At 41.3% G+C, this 23,335-nt stretch overlaps 1 long non-coding RNA gene and 1 pseudogene across 1 annotated transcript; one reads left to right on the plus strand and one right to left on the minus strand.

Moving 5' to 3' along the window:
• Window positions 1-719: 719 nt before the first annotated feature.
• On the plus strand, window positions 720-9,764 carry LOC117962885 (E3 ubiquitin-protein ligase TRIM39-like; annotated as a pseudogene).
• A 6,238-nt stretch (window positions 9,765-16,002) lies between these two features.
• LOC131709426 (uncharacterized) lies at window positions 16,003-21,775 on the minus strand. Its single transcript, XR_009311533.1, has 3 exons — window positions 21,685-21,775; window positions 17,247-17,339; window positions 16,003-16,491 (listed from the first exon to the last, which is right to left on the minus strand). It is a non-coding gene; the product is annotated as an uncharacterized LOC131709426 (long non-coding RNA).
• Between the last annotated feature and the right edge of the window lie 1,560 nt (window positions 21,776-23,335).

Genomic DNA, 23,335 nt, shown 5'->3' on the forward strand with positions numbered 1-23,335 from the left:
ACCTGATGAGGAAACTGATCCTGCTCTGTTCCGGAGAGGTTTGGAGTTGAAAAAGGAAGGAAAAAGTACAAACTATCCCTGGAAAGTCTAGACGGCAGCAGGAGATTGAACGCTTAGTTAGAGAAAGGAGACAGCTGAGGAAGCAATGGAGAAGAGCAGAACAAAGTCAGAAGGAGGGATTCAATCTCTTACAAAGGGTCATAAAAGATAAGCTTGCAACATTGCGCAGAGCTGAGCGCCTACGGAAACGCTACAAAAAAGGAGTTATTCACCAGTGAGAAGAATGGCACACTAAAAGCATCTAAGGTTGAGCTGGAGAGATATTTGGAGGAAACACATACAGATTAAAAAAGGCAGGAGCCTATGTCAATTCCGTCAGACATCCCACCTATTAATCCACCAGAATACCAAATGGAGGACTGTGCACCTAAGTGGAAAGAAGTAGAGCAAGCTGTGAAAAAAGCAAGGGCTTCATCATCTCCAGGGCCTAATGGAGTTCCGTACAGAGTGTACAAGAGTGCTTCAGGAGTTCTACGAATTCTGTGGAAATTGATGAAAGTGGCATGGGAAAAACAGGTTGTACCAAGAGCATGGTGCCGAGCAGGTGGAGTCTTTATACCTAAAGAAAAAGATTCTACAAGCATCAGTCTGTTTCGTCCTATTTCCCTATTAAACGTAGAAGGCAAGATGCAAAGGCTGCCCTTCGAATTGATGATATCATGGGGTAAGTTCAGCATGGAAGAGGGGGTCTTGGTCTCAGTTCAGCTCCTCCTACATGGCACAAGGCAGCCCCAGCTCAAAGGAGGAAGCTGGTAGTCAATGAGGTGCAAAAGCAGGAGGAGAGGATGAGGTGTATAAAGGCCGTTTCCCAGGCCAAGCAGGGAGAATGGATGAGATGGGAGAGTGTGGAACAACGCAAGATTGGCTGGCAAGACCTATGGTCAATGGAACAGAGCAGGATCAGTTTCCTCATCATGTCAACATATGATGTTCTCCCATCACCACAGAACCTAAACCTCTGGGTAGGAGAGGATCCCTCATGTCCTTTGTGTTCATCACCTGCAGCATGAAGTTTTAACATCTACTCTCGTGTAATGGAAATCAATCTGTTTTTATTGCATTTAGCAACCTGGCACTCTCTTTTATTCCATTTGCCAGTCGACTTTCGTGTCTCTTATCAAAACGTTTCTGCCGTAGCTCCAGGGCTAGCTGCAAAATGAAGTCCCTCCAAGTGCTTGTGTTGCCGGTGCCCTCCTTGTACAAAACCAAAGCGTTGATGTCTGCCTGGTCCAAAACATTATAAAAAACAGCCACAGGTCACCTGCGAGTACCAACTTTGACAGAATACAGCCGTGCCATTTGATCCAGTACATCTACACCGTACTTCGTTGTGTTGTAAAATGCAACAGTCTCTGGCTTTCGTTTAGCATCAGTCCCGATGGTCACTGATCTGTGCAGACCTCAGAATACGCTTTTTTTTTTTTGCACCGTCACAATCATAGTGGCACAGTCGTTCTGCCTGAGAAATGTAGTGTAAATAATAATAATAATAATAATAATAATAATAATAATAATAATAATAATAATAATATATGATGTGTAGAATGACTTTCATCAGTGTTTCAAGCACTCAGCAGGATTATAATACGTTATTTCACAATGACTTTGATTTTATTACAAAGCCCAGACTAAATTGTCGGCTGTATTGTATTGATTTCAATATGCCGCATAAACTGCGGAACTGGCGGTTGAAGAAGCAAGTGCTTATATCCTATTCATTTTTACAATTCTGCATGTTTACGATTATGCTTTACCAGACCTCTTTGTGCTTTACCGTGCTTCACTACGCTTCACCATACCTCTGTGTACTTTACAATGCTTCCCCATGCTTTATTACACTTTGCTGTAGACAGCTTAATACATTTTAGAAAGTTGTGTAACTCTGTATTGTATATGAAATTAATGACTCGGTTAAATTATAAGTTGTTTTTTTTTATTATTATTATTTGTGTTTACTATCAAAATAGAAATAAAAAAAAAAACATTTGCAATGAAAGAAAGTGTGTTTTATTATTTAACCGGCAACAATAACATAAATACAAAAGACAGTGAACTCAGTCTTGTATGAGTCGAAGAATGAAAGCAGTTTGTTGTTCAATATTTTTGTTTTTAATTCACTGCTATAATACCGTATTTACCTTACGTCCTCCTCCTCTCCCCCCCCTCTCTCTCTCTCTCTCTCTCTCTCTCTCAAGCTTCCAGTTGTCAGCAAAGGCGTCTGGGACTTCGAGGAGCAAACAGCCGACCGCAGTGCCTCTGGGAGTTGTAGTTGTTAAGCGAATCGTAGCGTTGGTGTGATTGAAAGGTAGTAAAGACGTAGAAAAACAAAACTGACGCTTGTCAGGAGATATGGAGAAGCAACATAATAATAATAGAACATAATAATAATAATAGAACATAATAATAATAAAGCAGGTACATCGGGACAGAGAGAGAAACACAAAGTCAGAGCCTCATGTTAACGTCATTTTGTAAATGTATGTTCTGTATTTATTACATCATGACAGTTTAATGTACCCGGTTGCACTTTGTGAAAATAAATAACACTTGAGTGTATAATCGCTGTGCATCTCATTTCATATTGTACTTTTAGTAAACTATTTAATTATGAATCCTGCATTGTAACACCTGTAAATCGCCTTGGATAAAGGCGCGGCTGTGATTGATTCTGGCAACACGACACGGTTGTTGTTGTTCTTTCTTTCTTTCTTTCTTTCTTTCTTTCTTTCTTTCTTTCTTTCTTAGCAGACGCCCTTATCCTTATTTTTGTTCTGTTGCCAAACCCCGCCTCGCTGCGCAGTGATGGTGAACTCATTTCATAACTCCGCTAGTCTGACTTCCTGCAGTTTTCAGTTTCGTTTCTCTTCCTTTCTCCCTGACGGACAGCAGCGATGGCGACAGCGGTGTCTCCAGAGGAGAAGTTCCATCCAAAGTTCCATCCAAACTGCAGCCGAGGGGGAAATACCTTTTTAAACTTCTATTACAGCCTAGTTGTCTATAAAGCTCTGGTATTTACATACTTTTCCAGTATTTGTTTATGAATGTCTGCATTTCGTTTCTGTTCTACGTTTTAAAGCAGTATATTTAGTTGGTCTTTTCTTTGCTAACCGTTTGTCAGATTGAGTCGACTATACCCTCTGTTTGGGTTGCCTGTGACATTTTGATGCGTGTTTTTGTTTGTTGTGTGTGTGTGTGTGGGGGGGGGGGTAATATATAAATATGTAACAAGCCATCGTCGGGGTGCCTCCTCTGCGACCAGGATCACCTGTTCGCCCACTGTCCCTTCCGCAGTTATGGGGAGGAGCCTGAGCGTCCACAGCCCAAGCGGGAGGAGCCTGAGCATCCACAGCCCAAGCGGGAGGAGCCTGAGCGTCCACAGCCCAAGCGGGAGGAGCCTGAGCGTCCACAGCCCAAATGGGAGGAGCCTGAGCGTCCACAGCCCAAATGGGAGGAGCCTGAGCGTCCACAGCCCAAATGGGAGGAGCCTGAGCGTCCACAGCCCAAGCGGGAGGAGCCCGAACGTCCTACGCCTGAGTGGGAGGAGCCCGAACGTCCTACGCCTGAGTGGGAGGAGCCCGAACGTCCTACGCCTGAGTGGGAGGAGCCCGAACGTCCTACGCCTGAGTGGGGGGAGCCCGAACGTCCACAGCCCAAAAGGGAGGAGTCGGTGCATCCACAGCCCAAAAGGGAGGAGTCGGTGCGTCCACAGCCCAAAAGGGAGGAGTCGGTGCGTCCACAGCCCAAAAGGGAGGAGTCGGTGCGTCCACAGCCCAAAAAGAGGGAAGTCGGGGCTTCCACAGCCGTAGGACCCAAGCTGCCAGCAGAGGGAGAATGCCTGCTGGTCCCACCTCCACCAGCAGAGGGTGAATACCTGCTGGTGCCGTCCCAAGAGCCAGAAGGGGAGGAGTTACAGGCTCAACCCCCTGAAAATTTTTGGGGGGGAGAAGGGCAGGATGCTGGTGTCCCCCAGCAGCCTCTAGCTATGCTGCTGAAGGCAGCATGGCGTGCACATGCCCAGCCGCCACAGCAGAGGGAGCCAGCACCGCCACAGCCTCCCTCTGAGTGGCCAGCATCAGCCCCATCGCCTCTACCTCCGCCACCTCCACCGCAGTGGGAGGACTGCTTGCCCCTCCCACCTCCACCAGCAGAGGGTGAATGCCTGCTGGTTCCACCTCCACCAGCAGAGGGTGAATGCCTGCTGGTTCCACTACCGCCAGGAGCAGAGGAGCTGGAGCTGCCTCTGCCTCCACCACCGCCAGGAGCAGAGGAGCTGGAGCTGCCTCTGCCTCCGCCACCGCCCGGAGCAGAGGAGCAGGAGCTGCCTCTGCTGCCCGTACCTCCGCAGGGAGTACGGTGGCCGGAGCCCCAGAAAGGGGAGCTGCCGGCCACGAAGGGGGAGGAGGTCTGGAGACCACCAACCCCAGCAGCAGTTTCGCTGCCGGAGATCGTGGGGGAGGTCCGGAGACCTGCTCCCACTGCAGCTTCTTCGCTGCCGGCAGTACTGTGGTCGGAGCCCCACCAAAGGGAGCTACCGGCTACAAAGAAGGGGGACGAGGTCTGGAGACCACTTTCCCCAGCAGCAGTTTCGCTGCAGGAGTTCTTGTGGCCGGAGCCCCACAGGAGGGAGCTGCCGGCTACGAAGAAGGGGGAGGTCGGGGGACCACCTGCCCCCGCAGCTTTTTCGCTGCAGGACGGGACCAACAGGCTGTCAGCCGTACCACTACCGGCAGGGGTGCTGACAGCATGGCCAGCCATGGGCCCACTGAAGCCTCCCTTCCCAGCCCGAGACTTTGTCCTGGACTGCTGGGTTTTTAAGGGGGGAGGTGGCTTGGTAGGATTTTAAATCATTAAAAAAGCTCCAGAAAAAACTCTTCAAATCCATGTTTACCTTTAAAAAAATGTAATGAGGAAGTAAGCTAGAATGTTTTTTTTTCATTCAAAACTTGTCATTCTTTATTCAATTGAGTCTTTTTTTCATTTAGTCGTTGCCAATTATTTTTTATTGTTTTCTCCCAGTTTGGCATATCCAATTATTTTTAGGCTCAGCTCACCGCTACCACCCCTGTGCTGACTCGGGAGGGCGAAGACGAACACACACTGTCCTCCGAAGCGTGTGCCGTCAGCTGACCGCTTTTTTTCACACTGCGGACTCACCATGCAGCCACCCAAGAGCTACAGCGTCGGAGGACAACGCAGCTCTCGGGCAGCTTACAGGCAAGCCCGCAGGTGCCCGGCCAGACTACAGGGGTCGCTGGTGCGCGGTGAGCCGAGGACACCCTGGCCGAGCTAAACCCTTCCCCAATTCCTGTATTTGTAAATTTAAAATTGTTTTTATGCAAAATGCCCCGTCTGTTTTCTCTCTACATTTCTGCATTTGTTGGAAAAAATGCGTGACTTTTGTTGAATTGCTTTCTGATTTTGTTTTAAATTAGAACCCAGTTTTGTTTTTCAAAAGCATAACCTGTTTTTGGACTCGTTTTGCCATACTTACTGGTCTGGATTTTGCAATAATTTACATGCATTTTTGGTTTTAATTGTATTTTATTTAATTAGTTTAACAGCAGTGTTCCATGAACAGTAATTGGTTGAACTCGAGCCCCTCCTCCTTCCCTGTGTGTCTTCTCAGCCAGCGATCGAGGCTTGTTTATTTATTTATTTTTAAAGACCCGCTTACATTTTTTTGTAACTTGAAGTCCTCTTCGTTCATTTTAAAATACAGAATAACATACCCTTGTGTATGGGCTGCATTGTTTACAAATCAGGATGTAGGCTTACTGAAATCTGTGATAGAAATCAGGCACATCCATCACATTGGTAGGTAAGCATTTAAAAAAATATATATATATTTTCAATTAACATCAGGAAGTACTTAAGCCTAATAATTAAAAAATACCATTTATTTTCTGTTTTCATAGGTATATTATGACCCTGTCTCAGATGGGGGTATGCGGTAGACTAGATTTTTTGGAAAGGGGTACAGAGCCTAAAAAGTTTGAAAACCACTGGCATGATACATTAAATACAAGGTTAGGATGTGAAAAGAAAACTCATTGGATGCGTAAAAGTAAAATAGTAGCAGCAACACAGCAGCTAATAGCAGATATCAGGCTTAAAGAGCATGGAAAGCAAGAGAGAACAGGTGGGTCTTGAGAGCTGATTTAAAATGAGCGACTGTGGGAGCATCATGCACCAAAGCCGGAAGTACCATTGGCATTTAAAAATGTAAGGATTTTTACCAAGTTGTTTTACTAAAGAATCCCCCTATAATATGCAGTGCATGCCTAAAATATCAAGAAAACTCACACAGCCGATTTGTACAGGAAATGGTATATACTACATTATATGTACTGCCTTATCAATAATCTGCTTTATCAATATGAAGTCCTGTTGGTATTTTAAAATGCTTGAACGGTTTATTTTCCATGTTATTTTATGAAGGGAACCCCCAGCTCCCGCTCCTGTCTCTGCTGAGCTCGGAGACATGCCTTGTGATTTCTGCCCCAGCGAGAAAGCGCGGAGCGGTCAGGTCGTGTTTGACGTGCCGGGGCTCGTACTGCGAAGAGCACCTGCAGCCACACTACGAGACCGCAGGGTTGAAGAGGCACGCGCTGGTCCAGCCTCTCAGAGATTTGGAGCAGAAGCGTTGCAAACAGCACCAGAGATTGCTGGAGCTTTACTGTTGAACCGATCAGAGCTGTATCTGCATGACGTGTGCTCTCAAAGATCATCAGAATCACGCTGCTATCCTAGCAGAGGAGGGGAGAGTGGAGAAACAGGTATGCATTAGAAACAGGACTGTATTTCTTTTTATGGTAAAAACATATATTATTTATAAACATAATATCCATTAAAGCAGAAAAATAGGCATTCACATTCAATCAAAATTGATAATTCTCTAGTTAGTATGCAAATAATGTTTCTATTATTATTATTTATTTCTTAGCAGACACCCTTATCCAGGGCGACTTACAATTGTTACAAGGTATCACATTATGCATTATTTCACATATCACATTATTTTTACATACAATTACCCATTTATACAGTTGGGTTTTTACTGGAGGAATCTAGGTAAAGTACCTTGCTCAAGGGTACAACAGCAGTGTCCCCCACTGGGGATTGAACCCACGACCCTCTGGTCAAGAGTCCAGAGCCCTAACCACTACTCCACACTAAATATTTAAATGCTTACCTGACCAACAGTAAATGCTAACTTGCAGAATAATATATATATTTTTTTTACTCTGTTATATTAGCAGAGAGAGAGAGAGAGGGCTGAGATAGGTAGGTGTTATGTATGTGTTTTATTTAGAATACATTGATGTTTGTATTATAATGGCCACTCATACAGCTTCATCTGTTATAGCTTGTTAACTATAACGCTGTCCAACAGGTGCTTCGGACTTTGAGTCAGTCCATTCAATAGGGGCAGCCAGACTGGCAGCCTGACAGTACAGATTGACAACATTGTAATGCATTTGGCGGTTATCTCTTGACTATTTATTTAAATGATGTTCTATCCCCTCAATCTGCTTTGAAATGGACTCACCCCAAACTTGATGTTACCACTATAACTTGACTATCTTCAGTGAATTAACAAACTATTTACTGTCAAAGAGCAGCAAACAGACATTTTTATTTATACTTTGTATCCACATTATTATTATTATTATTATTATTATTATTATTATACAGTTCACATGGCTGTGTTGTGTGTGGTAGAATACTGACGAATGACACTTCAATAGCACTAAAAAGAAAAGAAATTCACTTTGTGTTGGAGCTGGAGAGACTGAATCAGGCTGTGGAGTCTCTCAAGGTGAGTGCGAGAACAGTCTAACAAAGACATGGTATTGTCGGAGTGCGTGTCACTGATCCCCTCCCTCCTCTAACTAGCTCTCGGCACACAAGGAAAGGGCTAAAAGCGAGCAGGTCCTGTCTGAGCTGATCCGCTCCATTGAGAGAATCAGGACGGAGGTGGGAGAGCTGATTGGAGCTAAAGAGAAGGCTGCAGTGAGTCGGGCCGACGAGCAAAGGGAACAACTGGAGCAGGAGATCCAGGAGCTGAGAAAGAGGAAGGCTGAGATGGAGCAGCTTTCTGAGACAGAGGATCACATCCACTTTCTGCAGGTCAGACCACGTTTCAATGCACATGCACTGAATGGGGGTTCAGTATCAGGAATTTTAAACACACTGCTGTTGGTTTTTACAATGGGGTTTATTTAGCTCAAAGCAGTCAATGCTTGTGTTCAGTTTGGTTGCTGGTCTTTCTGTAAGATTCTGGGGTCTCCCTGATTATTTCCTGTACACACTGAAAGACCTCCCCAGTTGCTCAGTCCAGTGGTGCAGCCCCTGTGCTGCTTGGCTGACGAATCCTTTTCTCCACACTCCCCCTGTAGAGTTTCCAGTCTGTCTGTGCCCCTCCTGCTGCTCAGCAGCTCTTTGATAACATAGACGACTCTTTCTGGACTCTGAGGAAAGCTGTGTCACGACTCAAAGACCACCTCGAGGGATTCTGGGAAGTGGAGTTGATGAAAGCAACTATCGCAGGTTGGTGCAAACAATATGTGAGCCGTCAGTACAAAATCACTGGCATAGTAGCAGATGCAATAGCAGAATTCTCTACAATGAGCTTGAATAAGACTGAATAATTATAACTCTGATTATGAAGAAAAAACACGAGAGGTGCTTTGAGTTCTCCAGTTTGGAAAAAATAATTCAAACCAGCAGGGGGCGTGTTTCTAGTATTGCACAGGTTTCTGTCATACAGTAACACACTTCTGTGTTCCACTGTCAAACACCTAATCAGAAGACTAGGCTTATCATGAGGGATGAGTTTTTCATCTGCGTCCAGAATACACGTCTAACTTATAAATGGAGAATCGCCTCTCCAGTCCTGTGAAAACTTGACAAGGAATATTTTCAGTTTTTCCAAGTGTTCTATTTCATAATACTGATGGGTCTGATTTTGTATGTGCATCTATGGAGCAAGATTGTTTGTATCTGACATGTTTAGTGTGTTATTTTAGATGTTTTACCTCCACTTTCTTTTTCACAGTTGATGTGACTCTGGACCCTGATACAGCACACCCCGCGCTCATCCTCACTGAGGATGGGAAGGAAGCCAGACCTGGAGATAAACGACAGTCTCTCCCTGACAATCGAAAGAGATTTGATCAGCCAATCTTTGTCCTGGGCAAGGGGGGGTTCAGCTCAGGGAGACACTACTGGGAGGTGGAGGTGGGGGAGAAGATAAGCTGGAGATTTGGAGTCACCAGAGAGTCTTCTCAGAGGAAGGGGGATATCACTGTGAACCCCCAGAAGGGATTCTGGACTGTTAGGTGGGATGGTGAGGGCAATCAGTTCTATGCTGCGACTGAACCTGTGACCCCCCTCCCCCTGAGCCTGAAGCCTCAGAAGCTGGGGGTGTATCTGGATTATGAGGAAGGGCAGCTCTCCTTTTACAATGTGGAGACCAGATCTCACATCTACACTTTCACTGACACCTTCACTGAGAAGCTCCATCCTTTGTTTTGTCCTGGTATTTATTACTCTGGAAAAAATGCCGCTCCACTGATCATCTGCCCGCACACATACACAGATTAAATTCACAAACTTCAAATTCATTTCTCCGTATTATGTGAAATGGAAACAAATATAACACTGATGTAACAAAACTCTGAATTAAGAACTGAAGAATTTAATTCAAGTGGTTTTAATGTGTTCTTTTCATCTTAGAACTTAACCTGAGGATCCATTTAGTTCTGTATAGAACACATAAAAAGTAATACTGTGGGGCAAAACTGCTTGCTATCTTCTTAGTTACTTGCTTCAAATTATTTTTTATTTCTCACTGTACCCTTACCTTTGTCTGATGTTTGAAATAATTTGGAATGGTTCTTATTACAATTTCCCCTCAGACTATGACAGGCGCTTATTACAATTTCTAAATATATATTTTTTGATATAAGGTCCTCAGACTATGACAGGGGTGTTCAATCATGGTCCTGGAGGGCCATTCCACTCCAGGTGGAATTAGACAATGAACGACTTCGGGAACTGGATGGAGGTTTAATTGGTTCAATTAAACAATTTAGAACAGGGTTGGAACAAAGACCAGGAGTGGAAGGGTCAGCTTTGTCCTCCGTGGCTATGAGTTCAGGAGCTGCTTTTCAGTTCCAGTTGCCTGTCGTAGTCCTATCTAACACAAGCTCGATCAGTGTTTCCCAAACTTTTTGATTGGCACCCAAATGAACACAGGAATAATGAAACCACGACCCAAAATTATTCACTATTTGGTATTTTAACTGAAATACTTCTTAACCAATCAAAAAGTGACGTTTAATTTATTTGACACTATACTGCACTATATAAACATTCAGGGTGATAGCTTTACAGCTTGGTAAAATGTTTGCTTTTATCAAATTACTTGTTATATAAAAAAAAAAAAAAAGGTATTAAACTAACATATTGTAACGACGAGGCAGACGAACCTGGGGGGGTGGGGTGAGGGTGCCACTTCTAGAAACATTCTCTCACACGACAGCCAGCTTAGGATTTAGAGTTAAGGGTCCCCTTCGCATGGACAACGGGACTGCAGGCGATTGCAAACATGAATTTACAGGAGAGCCCTTTTTGTGGGGATTAATGGACTATGTGGGTGCATTGAGATAACGGCGTGGTGGGACAGGAATGCGTGCCTGTGATTGGGGGAGTGCGCACGACGGAGCGAAATGGAAGAGGGAGGGGCTGGGTGAAGTGTGAGTTTTGGGGCTGTGGGAGAGAACCTGCTTTTTTTAATTACTGAGTCAGACACGCAGAAACTGTTTATTAAACCCTTTTATTTATCCTGTGTTCGTTATTGTTTACTGCATTAATCAGTGGCGGCTCGTGACTTTTTTGACAGGTGGGGCACAAATCACAAAATAGTTATTCGGTGCTGGAGAAAGCGAGCTGAGACTTTTAAATAATGTCACTAGCGCTTCTGTGGACTTAAATGTATTTAATATGCTTACATATGTTTATATTTTTCAATTAAATAATACGAATATGCAAAGTGTTTTTTTTAGCCTTTGGGAATTATTGGTGAGGTCGTGCCCCGCTTGCCTCGGCTGACCAGCCTCCACTGTTGCATTTATTTGAATTCTCATTCTTGCAAAATAAACCGTGCATTTGAGACCAGAATACCTGCCTGGATTGCTTCCTTTACCTCCACGTTACAATATCAATTTAAAATTGTGTTGCCTACATACTGAATACCAGTTTTAATTTTCAATTCAACATCAAGCATTGCAAACATACCGACAACAGTCAGTTGTGCAGTTTTTTTTTTTTTTTGCAATATGCATTGTAACCAGGTAGGATACATTTATCTCCTTCTCTGAGACGGTGACTGTTTTTTTTAAGAACGTCTTGCTGTTTAGCTAATTGATCAGCTTTCTTCTGAAAAAAAACTAGTTTCCCAACGCAATCAGGATGCCGTGTCTCAAGATGACGAAGGCTTAAGGCTTTTGTGAGTCAGTACTTCACAACAAATGGCACATGAGGACGCACATCATCCTCGTCAACAATGTAAGAAAAACTGAAGTTGATGGTAATTGTGAGTTTTTTTTTGTTTTTTTTAGCTACAAGTAGGATAGACATTTTTTCGTTTTGCATCCATTATAACAACTGTTATAATGGTTGCAAAATCCCAAGTAACCGCACATAAAATGTCATCCTATACTTAATTTTTTTGGTTCATATTTAAAGCAGAAGACTGGTGCTAAAACAATTCACTGTTTACATAATTACTGCTAATGATTTGTATGCAAATTGTATTTATTTTGAATATAAGCATAAGAAGTTGTATAGTGAAAATAAATCTTAACAGTGTGCACTGAACTTCATATTTTTTAGATTGTTTTGGCGACTCGTCAGAAACCTTGCCGGGACCCATATTTGGGTCGCGACCCCCACTTTGGGAAACGTTGAGCTTGATCATTGTCTTCTACATCTCAGTAACCCGAGATGTTGTTTGTGATAACTGGGGCACAGACAGACACACTGACTGAAGCAGCTCTCCAGATCACTCAGCACTCTTAGAAAGAAGAATAAGTGGTCTTTCTGCACATGTTTGCAGTGCGGTCACTCCAGTCTCTAGTAGAAACATTCAGACTAAGAACCATAAATGTGCACGCTAAGCATCTGATACACTGGTTTATTTTCAGTTCTTGGATCAATATCTCACGTTCCAAATCAGGTTTCTGGTTTCCTGCGTTTTACCCGCTGCTTCTCTACTCTCCTTTACAAATGCAATTGATCCATTCGTTTATCTCAATCACAACTGAGAAACGAATTACTAGATAAAATTGGTTTAATTTACAGGTTTATGCTTTGAAACTAATGACATGATTTAAAAGCCAACTTAGTTAGAAAAAAACAAACTGTAGGTGCAGTAGCAGTAGATATCCACCAGGTGGGGGTGGACACGCATACATTCATTGAGTAACAAAGTAACAAGCAACTTGAGGGGAGTGCTTAAAGAAATGCTAACCAGCTGTAAAAGCAGCCAACTCTTATTAACTTCATCAGTTTGATTCATTGTACATTTCAAATGCTTAGGAAATGGAAACAAATTATTCTGGAGAGATTTTCTTTTCAGTTTTTGCTCCAGTTCCATTCCTCGGCGATTTTATTATCACAAAACTAATATCGCTGCTTGTATAGTTACTTTACCAGCTGTCGCACAGTTGTAATACCAGGAATTCCCAGCAGAGGGGAGACTTGGTGAGTGCCCATTAGGCCAGTTTACATGTGTGATTATTTCACGTGGATCAACAATACATGTGAAACTTGGCTGGGAAAGCTCGTGAAAGTGTCCCAAAAAACGGTCACAGTATTTCACCGTGAAAGTCTCCATTTCTTGTGAGATTCCGGAAAAAGCTTGTGAAATCAACGCCCAGTAACCATGTGAACACGAGTTTCTGGTGGAAATGTTAATTAGCTAGTTCAAGTCCTTTCCTAAAGCTGCTTTAAAAGTCATATGGGAATACGTAAGATGACAGAAGGGAAATTAATGTTTTGTTTGCAGTATTTCCTTTCTCAGATTGATGTTGCTGATAACCCCACTTTTTTCTCCTTCTTCTCTAGAACTTAATCATACCCGTATCTAAATGTGTTTGTAAAGTATAATACAGATTGTATTTACCAAGTTACTGTTTAAAACTATTACTAAACATGTTTGATAAACTGCATGGTGGGCTTGTGAATTCAGGTGGTTTCAGCTACTGTACAGTACTTCAGAATACACTTGCAAATAGCTTTGCAAACAACTGTCAAAACGACTTTATTGTAAAGTACTACTGAGTACTATGTTTAAATGTGTGTAACTCCCATGCAATTTCTCCGAGTTACTTACAGTATGTCTGAGCAAAATCCGTGTCCATCCTCCACTTCCGTCCATTGGAGCGATGAAGAGGCTCGGGTGTTTAATATCCATAAGGGAAGAGGATATGATGAGGAAGCTTGATACAATGCACCACACGAACATTGTTTAACCCACTCTCAAAATAAAATGTGATGTGGAATTGTCGATACTTTTTTCTTGGGAATCAACAATACTGCTCAATATTCCAATTCTTTATCAAGAAGCAGTCATTACAAGTACAGCGCAAATGAGGATGCTATATTTGTTATAAAGAGATACATCAGAAAAAATTGAGGGAGCACAAAGAATCATTTAAACAAATCAGGTTCTTTATTATTTTAAATCCATGATGTCAAATCCGAGACGCATCGAGACCTCTGAATAATATATCAACCTTTCGGCGTTTAGCCTTTATCAAGACAATTAAGGCGATTCAAAACACAGCTGCATTTTATACTATATTTTTTAAATGGTAATTGAGACACTCCCCAATTGACCATTACATTTTTTTACGCATCCTAAATGCAAAACAGTTCAAGTCAATATACAAGAAAATTAATTCAATTAAAAAAAACATTCACAAAGTCAAGACATTTCATTTTCAAATCAATAGATCTGCACAATTAAACAATTATCCATTTAATTATATTGTATACTTTTTATTTTGTACAGAATTTTTATTTTAAGTGAAAATTCAAAGCAACAGTATTATAAGACAGGGATAGAAAAACATCATATTACTTCAAATAACTATAAGAAAGACTTACAATCTAATTAATCGTTGAAGCCTTTTGGTTTCAAAGTCTCCAGAGTATAAATCCATTATGTCTCTCTTTTTAGTCATTTTTTATCCAGATTACCTCCCCTTGTGGAAACAGTTACCTTCTCTATTCTCCTAAATTGAAACGAGGAGACAGGATGGGCAGATTCGGCAAAATGTAAAGCTACAGGATAATCTTTCCTTCTGATAGAACTCTGATGTTCTGAAATTCTCGTGCGGAGTTGAAGCACAGGCATTTCAGAATATGGATTACATGGGTGGTACTACAGTTGATAAATTGAAGGATGGCGTATTTCTTTCCTGCGTATGGGTGATGAAAACAATCTATTTTATGAGTATTTTTAGATTGAGCACACATCCCACCTGTACAGTTACCAGCTGGGGGAGGAGCAATGTAAAAGACAACACTAGCTCCTTTTCTACAGTATGCATACGTCACACGCGTGACTACTGCGCACTGGATTATTTTGCTTCATTAACTGTGTGTTTATATTAAGATTTTGAGTTGTATTTATTTACTTTTTGTTTTGGTTGTATTTAAATATTCACTTATGGTTTTCTTTTTGTATTGCATGTTATTGACACATTGTATGTTTGTGTGTAATTGCACTTTATCAGAGTTGGGCACGAGAGTTTGATTTACAGGACACTGCATTTCGGGAGGAGAGCGTCCCTGTCGGTCAATTGCAATGAACTTGCAGAGTTAGTATGGAGCTGCGTACTAAATTGCGTACCAGCTAGTACGGTACTATCTCGGGATCATCCCCAGCTGCGTACTAAGTTAGTACCAATTGCATCGAAAAAACAAGCGGAACAAAGTTGGAGACTAGCTGATCCCCAGCTTTAGTACGGTACTGAGGATCAAGCATTGTTGTTGTTACCAAACAGGAACTGAAGGGGGCTCTAAATCATTCATTCATATCAGAACCGCTTCATCCTTTTACAGGGAGCCAGACACGGCGCAATGCGGGGTGGCTCTGAATCAGAACATTTGAAATATTTGTAACAGTAATGTATGTAGTTTACGATATTATGAGCTGATAATCATTTTTACAATGTTACAAATAGGCCGACATTTATACATAAATATTAATTAGTCTCTAACATATATTTATATGTGTGCATGTAGTAATTAATTTATTTATTTAAGATATATAAGCATGGTAAAATACTCCATATCAGGGCACATGGACTGCCTATACAATACTCAACCAAGTGCAATGCCATGAAATAAACTAGCAAACCTGGTTCTGTTTTTGATTACAACATTAGCTTTATACATGATACAGACAGTTTCAGCTCGTGCGGTGCGGCCCAGGCTGTTTTAAAGAGAGTAAAGGATAACCGTGGTCAAAACACACGGGCTGTTTCAACACCGTTCTTATTGGACCACAACAAGTACAAAACAGGGAAGGGGTGGTATTCCGAAGAAGTATCATAGATAATCACTTCTAAAAACACCTTGAGAAGAGCACTGATTATTTTATTTTTCAATGTGCTCCCAGGTCCTACTCCGTAAAATAACACTGAACTCACATTTCTACCCACTAGCGATAACCCCTTTCACTGTGCTGCAGTGCGCTGTACTGGGAATAATATTGGGCTGCATTACCAATGTGCACCACTCGGGGGCAGCAGTGTGTTGTGTGCTGTTCTCCCCCCCCCTCACTTTCCCAATTCTATTCGCCAGAACACCATTCATTTTCATTACATTACTAGATTACATTACACTTATTCAAGACTGCACCCTCTGCTGAACTAATACCCAACCTAATAGGACCATTGTTTCAAAACACACCACTCCAAAAGAAGGCAACTTATTTTATTGAAATATTCTCTAAACACGTCACATAAGTACAGACATTGCATATTGTGTTCATATATTAGGACATGGGTGTGGTGTGAGGAGAAGAAAGTGGGAGTGTGGGGTCACCCTCCTCTCACAGCGTTGTGCTCCCCTCTCCCTTAACCTCTCTTCTTAGTCCTTATTCTTTAGTACATCATCAAGGGCCGCTGCCCCGACTGTGGCTAACACCCCACCAGCCGGCCCCCCAGCCAGCACCCCCGACTACCGCGATGCCACTCCTGGCCACCTCCGGCCCGTCTCCCTTCGCGGCGTACACGGCGCTGCGGGTGGCGTTGTAAGCCAAGTTGACTCCTGGGATGAAGTTGATGATCTTTTGCGCCTCCTGCTCACGGCGGTCCGATTCTGCGTTGCCCATCGCCGCGTTATTCTTTTTTTCTAAAAACAAAAGTTAACTTGAGCTTATTTTTGTGATTTGATTTGATTTGATTTATTTGCGTCTGCCGGTTAAATTTTCCTTGCAATGCCACTGAAACTATCTGGCAAATAAATCAATATTTTTTAAAACGTGCTTTAAGGAGGGGTTGTATGATAACTGTACAAGTGGCAGCCCAGCCCAGAACAGAAACAGCAAATTACATAAGAACATAAGAAAGTTTACAAACGAGAGGAGGCCATTCGGCCCAACTTGCTCGTTTGGTTATTAGTAGCTTATTGATCCCAGAATCTCATCAAGCAGCTTCTTGAAGGATCCCAGTGTGTCCGCTTCAACAACATTAGTGTGAGTGTTAGTGATTGCAGAAAAAGAAATTCATACAAAAAGACTTCAAATACACTAATAGGTCAAAAACACAGAAGCATTTATCATTATTAGTATTAGAATTCAAAGTGTTTGCATGGTAACTAAGCACCAATACTACATCACTTATTCATGTCAATTTCTTTCATTTTCAGGGGAAGTTATGCACAGAGCTCACAATTGAAGTGATTTTAGTAAATGTACCAAAATCAATGGTTTAAGTAATATTTAAGATTATTATATGAGTAACGTTTAATGGACCATTTTCTTTCATTTTTTATGAGATATAATAATTAGGCTACAAATATAACATTGTGTTTTTTTTTCTTAAGTTCTCCTATTTGGTTAAACAAATGAAAGGATTTATATATAAAAATGTATTTGACCTTTTTACCTGGAATTTACACTGTAGCCCGGAGCAGGTGTAGGTTCGGTTCTGAGCTGGTTCGGTTCAGTGACCCAAGAGAAGAGATCTGTCTGCTGGCTGCTGCAAGGACTCGACTCACTTTTATAGCAATCTAATGCTACTTTCACTTTCACCTTGACGACCTTATTTCTTAAACAGTCGCATATTTCAAGTTAATTATACAATGACCCACTGCACTACAGTATTAGATACACTGGTTGAAATGTACTGAATTGAATTACTGTTTGAAATGTGCATTTATATGGAAAGAAATTAAAGCAATGTTATACATGAAAATCTATGGATTTCTTTTTCTAACATATTGTCGCCGTCTGCAAATGCTGGTATTCGTTTGGCAAATGAGAGGTTCTTTTCTTGCACGAAACGGCTCGAAATATACCTGCCTATACGCTACTGGGGATGAGAGATTGAACGGGCTTGTTGCGAGCTATCCCGACAAGAAAAAACATCAGATTTACAAATCCAAGCTGGTGTCGACAAATGTGTCGAGTTATGTTAGTTTATTCGTGATTATCCGTGTAAACGTGATATTTAAAACTTTCTTTCGGCATTCACAGGAATCTGATGCTTGTTTAGCAGTTTGTGTTCATTGGTTTATATTTGATACAAAGTGTCATTCTTTGTGGAAAGCAGGTGAAATGCATCAAACCGTACTCGAGATTCTAAGTGTATCAAGTGAGATGCATTCGAATGGACACTCTAGTCTACAATAAAGAGTTAAACTGCGTTCTTACACCGTCTCCATTGTAAAGCCCAAGCATGTTTTTTTTTTTCAATGATCTGAGAGTAGTCTCACGTCCATTGCTGCTACTGTAAAACCATTCAGAATATGCTGCACCGCTATTTGATGAATGCATCAGCAGCAGTATGGAACTGTGACGTGTTTACTTAACTGGGATATCGAAAGCTGGTAACAGAGCAATTCAGTTAACGTTAAAACCTTTACCCACTATAAAAACACCACCCGATACGCATGCCAGCGTCAGTGACACACTGTCGCTGGAGGTGAAAAGCGCTCAGTGCCTACTGGCGCTGGTGTGTAACACCTGTAACATGTTAAACCAGCGCTCAGTGCCGCACCGCCGCGGACCAGCAGCCAATTGTAAGCTAGCAAGCTAATATAGAAAGTGTCACATGACAAGTGTTCGTGTGGTGTTTTAGCTTGCTGAAAACATTTTCTGTAGAAACTTTATTTTTATTTTTGATGGCGCACATTATAATTGATATTCTGGAAGACGAGACCCCCTTTTCAAAGCGCGTAGAAACAAGCAATCAGCAGCGACAGTGCTTCCCGGCAGCTTTTGTCGAAATTCTCTTTTTATATTTATATTCTGTTAACATTAGTTTATGGATAATCTTGTTTGCTTTTAAACCACTTAAATTGCTACAAAAAAGACTATTCTATAGTCCATTTTAATTCCGTACATGGTCTTGTTGTACTAGTGCTCAAATATACACTCCCTTTTTTCTTTCTATATTTACCCCAAACCTCGCTTAATATAATTTTAGGAAATGACATGTCAGCACTGTGTTTGCATCCAGAGCGCGTTTACATGCGCAGTATCTGACTAATTTACATGCAATACCGTGCACACCACAAGCACTCTGTAATTTAATTAAGATAGAAAGTATTTGTGCATCTGTTTATTAGATTTGTAAAGTTGTTTTACATTCATTTAAAACACCGTTATTGTCTTTGTTCTTTCTCTCCTGCATGCACTTGCTTGTTTGAAATTGCACGAGAGATTTTTCTATATTTTATTTGTCTTTTCTTTTTAAACACTTGTTTTATTTATATTTTAGTTTTACCATAAAGGTATTAGTTTGTAGTTTTATAGATTTTATTTTAAAACACAACACTGTTCTAAGTGTTTATTTAAAATATATTACCTGGCATCGCTATCTTACCGCACTGGTGTTTTTGCTTCTAATTAGTCAGTAAACAGGGTGACACCATTTCAGTGTCCCTCCCGCAATTCTGTGCGAATTACTGCTGCTTAGCAAATGAGGCCCTTCGAATGAGCAGCATGGTCTCACACTGAGTCAGTGCAGGTCCCACGCGCCCCAGCTGATGAAAGCAAAACATTCAATATGTAGTCCTACACAAAATGATGTTTCCTTTGACAAACCACCAAATTATGAGCAGACACCAAATTAATTATCAGAATACCGTTATGTGTATAAAACAATTCACAAAAGCTGCACTTGTGCCTCTAGAGTATTTGTTAGCAATGTATTTTAAAGCATGTTGTGTTCTCATTGCTGTCTGCCACTGGATCCTGCTTGCAGACCTGCACCGGGCACTCTTATGATATTAAAACCAGAAGCTGTAGCTGCTGCCTGTGCAACGATAGTAATATAAGTGTTAGAGTTCATAACTAAAGCATTTTCATTAGTAATTACTATGTACAATATATATAAAAAAAAAACATTTGCATTGTATCATTGCAGACACGATAAAAGTGAAACTAAAAAACTTGGAAATAAGTTGTAAACAGTAACATCATAATGAAACTGATAAACACGTTTCTGGGAAATGGCTCATTTGAAATAAGTTGAATATAGCATAGGCTGTGTTGTTTTTTTAAGTGTGTAAAGGATTGTATATTTGTTTTACATGCCTTAGAGAAATCAGAAAGACAAACCATACCCTGTAGTGAAAGCTTTGTAAGCTGGGTTCCTAAATCACAATGTTAAGAACAAAGGTAGAATAACCCTAGCTGAATAGTATTTACTGATTCGGGTAACTGATGGTAGGTAGGTGTGGACCGTATAGTTCCAGTCCACAGCATTGGTTTTGTCAAATATTATGCATAGATTTGTCAAGGCTTGATAGAGTGTCCGTGCCCTCACAGGGTTTATTGGTAGAGCCAGGGGCCCAAAGTGAGTCAGGCTCCGACAGCGAGGCCACAAGGTGTTCAGCTCTCCCTCCTCGTGTGTCTGTACCGCCGACACAGGATGGAGAAAGCTCAGAGTAAGAGAGCGATGGCATTGTACACGTGCACCTTCTCACGTGTCCAAAAGACACTTAACCAGACCACTCTCGGGACACGTTTAACTTTCAGATAACTAAGGGTTTGCTTTTCTGGGGTTGTACTGTATTATTAAATGAATGTCCAGTCAAATATCGAATGAAAAACACAAATATTGATTATGCGTTTCGGCCTGATTAACTGTACTGAAAAACTCCTGAACTGCATTTCCAGCGTGGCTGACATTTAACTAGTTCAATGAAATGTATTAGAGCTGTGCTGAGCGACGATCAGCATGGCAGATATGCTGAGTACGAGTTATATACGAGGAATTGCGCTGTTACTCATTATTCAGAGAAAATAAACCATGCATGAAGAAAAGCAAAGGTTCACAACGACTTGTATTATACACCATTTACCATGCCTTTATTTGTAAAGCACGCCACTGGTTTATAACAAACTCGAAAATGCTGTTCCACTATAAGTCTCATTGTTTGTAATAAAGCGTGTGACGTCATGCTCTCGTTTTCACTGAAACCTTAGTGTTTTTATAGTGGGTAAAGGTTTTAACGTTAACTGAATTGCTCTGTTACCAGCTTTCGATATCCCAGTTAAGTAAACATGTCACAGTTCCATACTGCTGCTGATGCATTCATCAAATAGCGGTGCAGCATATTCTGAATGGTTTTACAGTAGCAGCAAGGGACGTGAGGCTACTCTCAGATCATTGAAAAAAGAGTCATGCTTGGGCTTTACAGTGGAGACGGTGTAAGAATGCAGTTTAACTCTTTATTGTAGACTAGAGCGTCCATTCGAATGCATCTCACTTGATATACTTGGAATCTCGAGTTCAGTTTGATGCATTTCACCTGCTTTGCTTTCATTTCAAACAGTAATTCAATTCAAACAGTACATTTCAACCAGTGTATCTAATACTATAGTGCAGTGGGTCATTGTATAAGTAACTTGAAATATGCGACTGTTTAAGAAATAAGGTCGTCAAGGTGAAAGTGACGATGGTAAGTGCGGTTGGAGAGGTAGGAGGAGAACCAGGACAGAGCAGTGCCAGAGATCCCCAGGTCAGCGAGAGATGAGAATTGCGAGAATTGTAAGTTGCCCTGGATAAGGGTGTCTGCTAAGAAATAAATAAAAACATGCAGAAAACGTTTAAAAATGGCAATTTGACATCAGAAATGCCTATGAACAGCTATCAGCACAATGGGCTCAGCAACTAGAATTAAGAACATTAGAGCGCACTAATGAGAGAAACTTCTCCGCTCTAAAGTTTGTGTAAAATCATCTAAGAACAATGATGACACAACATCGCTTGAATGACCTAATTGTAATTGCAGCTGAAGCAGAGAGAAGTCAGTCAGTAGACCTGGAGCGTAATTACCATGTACATGTGTCTTTTAAATACATTAAATACTCACCATTGATAACAGAAGTACTTGCTTTTTGACTGTGCCCCCCAACAATTGTAGCTGCATGACGCCGCTGATCATCACCGCTTTCATGTGTGTCTTCTCTCTGTACACACACAGGGCGCGCTTGTTTACATGAATATCGGTTATACACTGCATTTGTAAGCGACGTTTTTCAGACCTTACACTAACTGAGAAATTCAGAAGCGGTGGTTGGAACACCGAAGATAAATAAAACGAAAGGCGTTTTTTTTGTTTTGTTTTGTTTGTAAACCATTTAAATAAACAAACTACAACAGGGCGCTACGCGAGAAGAAACAGCCCAAACAGCGCTGTTTAAATTAGCGTGCCTGCCTATTTATTTGCAGTATATTAGAAAGCATGTAAGTCAGCCGTTTACGCGGGTCTTGCGTTTTAAAAAAGTATCTCAGAATATATTCAGAAACCAAATATGTTTAGAGGCGATAAAGACTTACGGTGAAAAGGACTACAGCAACAGAGCAGCGCTGCTACCGCGCCAAATACAGAGGGCATGAACTCGCTGTAAGGGACCGTCGCCAAATTACCCGGTATAGAGGAAAATCATCTCCAAACGGTAAATAATATTCATAATCCAAAAAATAGGGCGGCATTAACATTGTTTATCCACTCATTAAGTATCCATTGTTATTGTGTAGCTCTCCCCTTTGCTCTCAGGACGTGCAGAAGAGAAATCAAAATACATCAAACCATCCTCGAGACAAATATCATATAAAACACACATGCACCATAATAATAATAATAATAATAATAATAATAATAATAATAATAATAATAATAATAATAATAATAATAATAATAATGATGACCCTACTACACACGTGCGTACCGTTTTAAATATGTAAATAATAAAAATGAATAATACTTAAAATAACAACAAAACCTTTTTGTATTTGATTTGTTTTTCGTTTCCACGTGTCTGCAGTTCTCCCGCGCCGTTATGGTGCAGGCTGACTATGACCCTTTCATTGCACAAATAGAAACTATTTTCAAGTTACACCGTTGATTCGTTTTCCTTTTTTTAACGAGTTAAAAAAGGTGTAATTTTGACTAATTATTTTGTTTGTTTTATGTTTTAATACACCAAAAAACAAAGTTATGGAAATTTTCACCAAAACACGATTTTTTCAGTTTTCTAATTGTGAACGGAAAAATGAAAACATGAGACCATATCTGATTTTTTTTTTAAGTTTTCAGCAACTGTTCTACAACACCCTTCATTGTCATTACATTACACTTATTCACCAAGACGGAACCCTCTGCTGAACTAATACCCAACCTAATCAGACCATTGTTTCAAAACACACCACTCCAAAAGAAGGCGCTGTGACAGAAACTCATTTTATTGAAATATTCTCTAAACACATCACATAGGTACAGACATTGCATATTGTGTTCATATATTAGGAAATGAGTGTGGTGTGTGCATAGAAGAAAGTGGGAGTGTGGGGTCACCCTCCTCTCCCTTAACCGCTCTTCTTAATCCTTATTCTTTAGTGCATCATCAAGGGCCGCTGCCCCGACTGTGGCTAACACCCCGCCAGCCGGCCCCCCAGCCAGCCCCCCGACTACCGCGATGCCACTCTTGGCCACCTCTGGCCCGTCTCCCTTCGCGGCGTAC

This window comes from Acipenser ruthenus, chromosome 43 (genome assembly GCF_902713425.1).
Source record: "Acipenser ruthenus chromosome 43, fAciRut3.2 maternal haplotype, whole genome shotgun sequence".
NCBI classification, from domain to species: Eukaryota; Metazoa; Chordata; class Actinopteri; order Acipenseriformes; family Acipenseridae; genus Acipenser; species Acipenser ruthenus.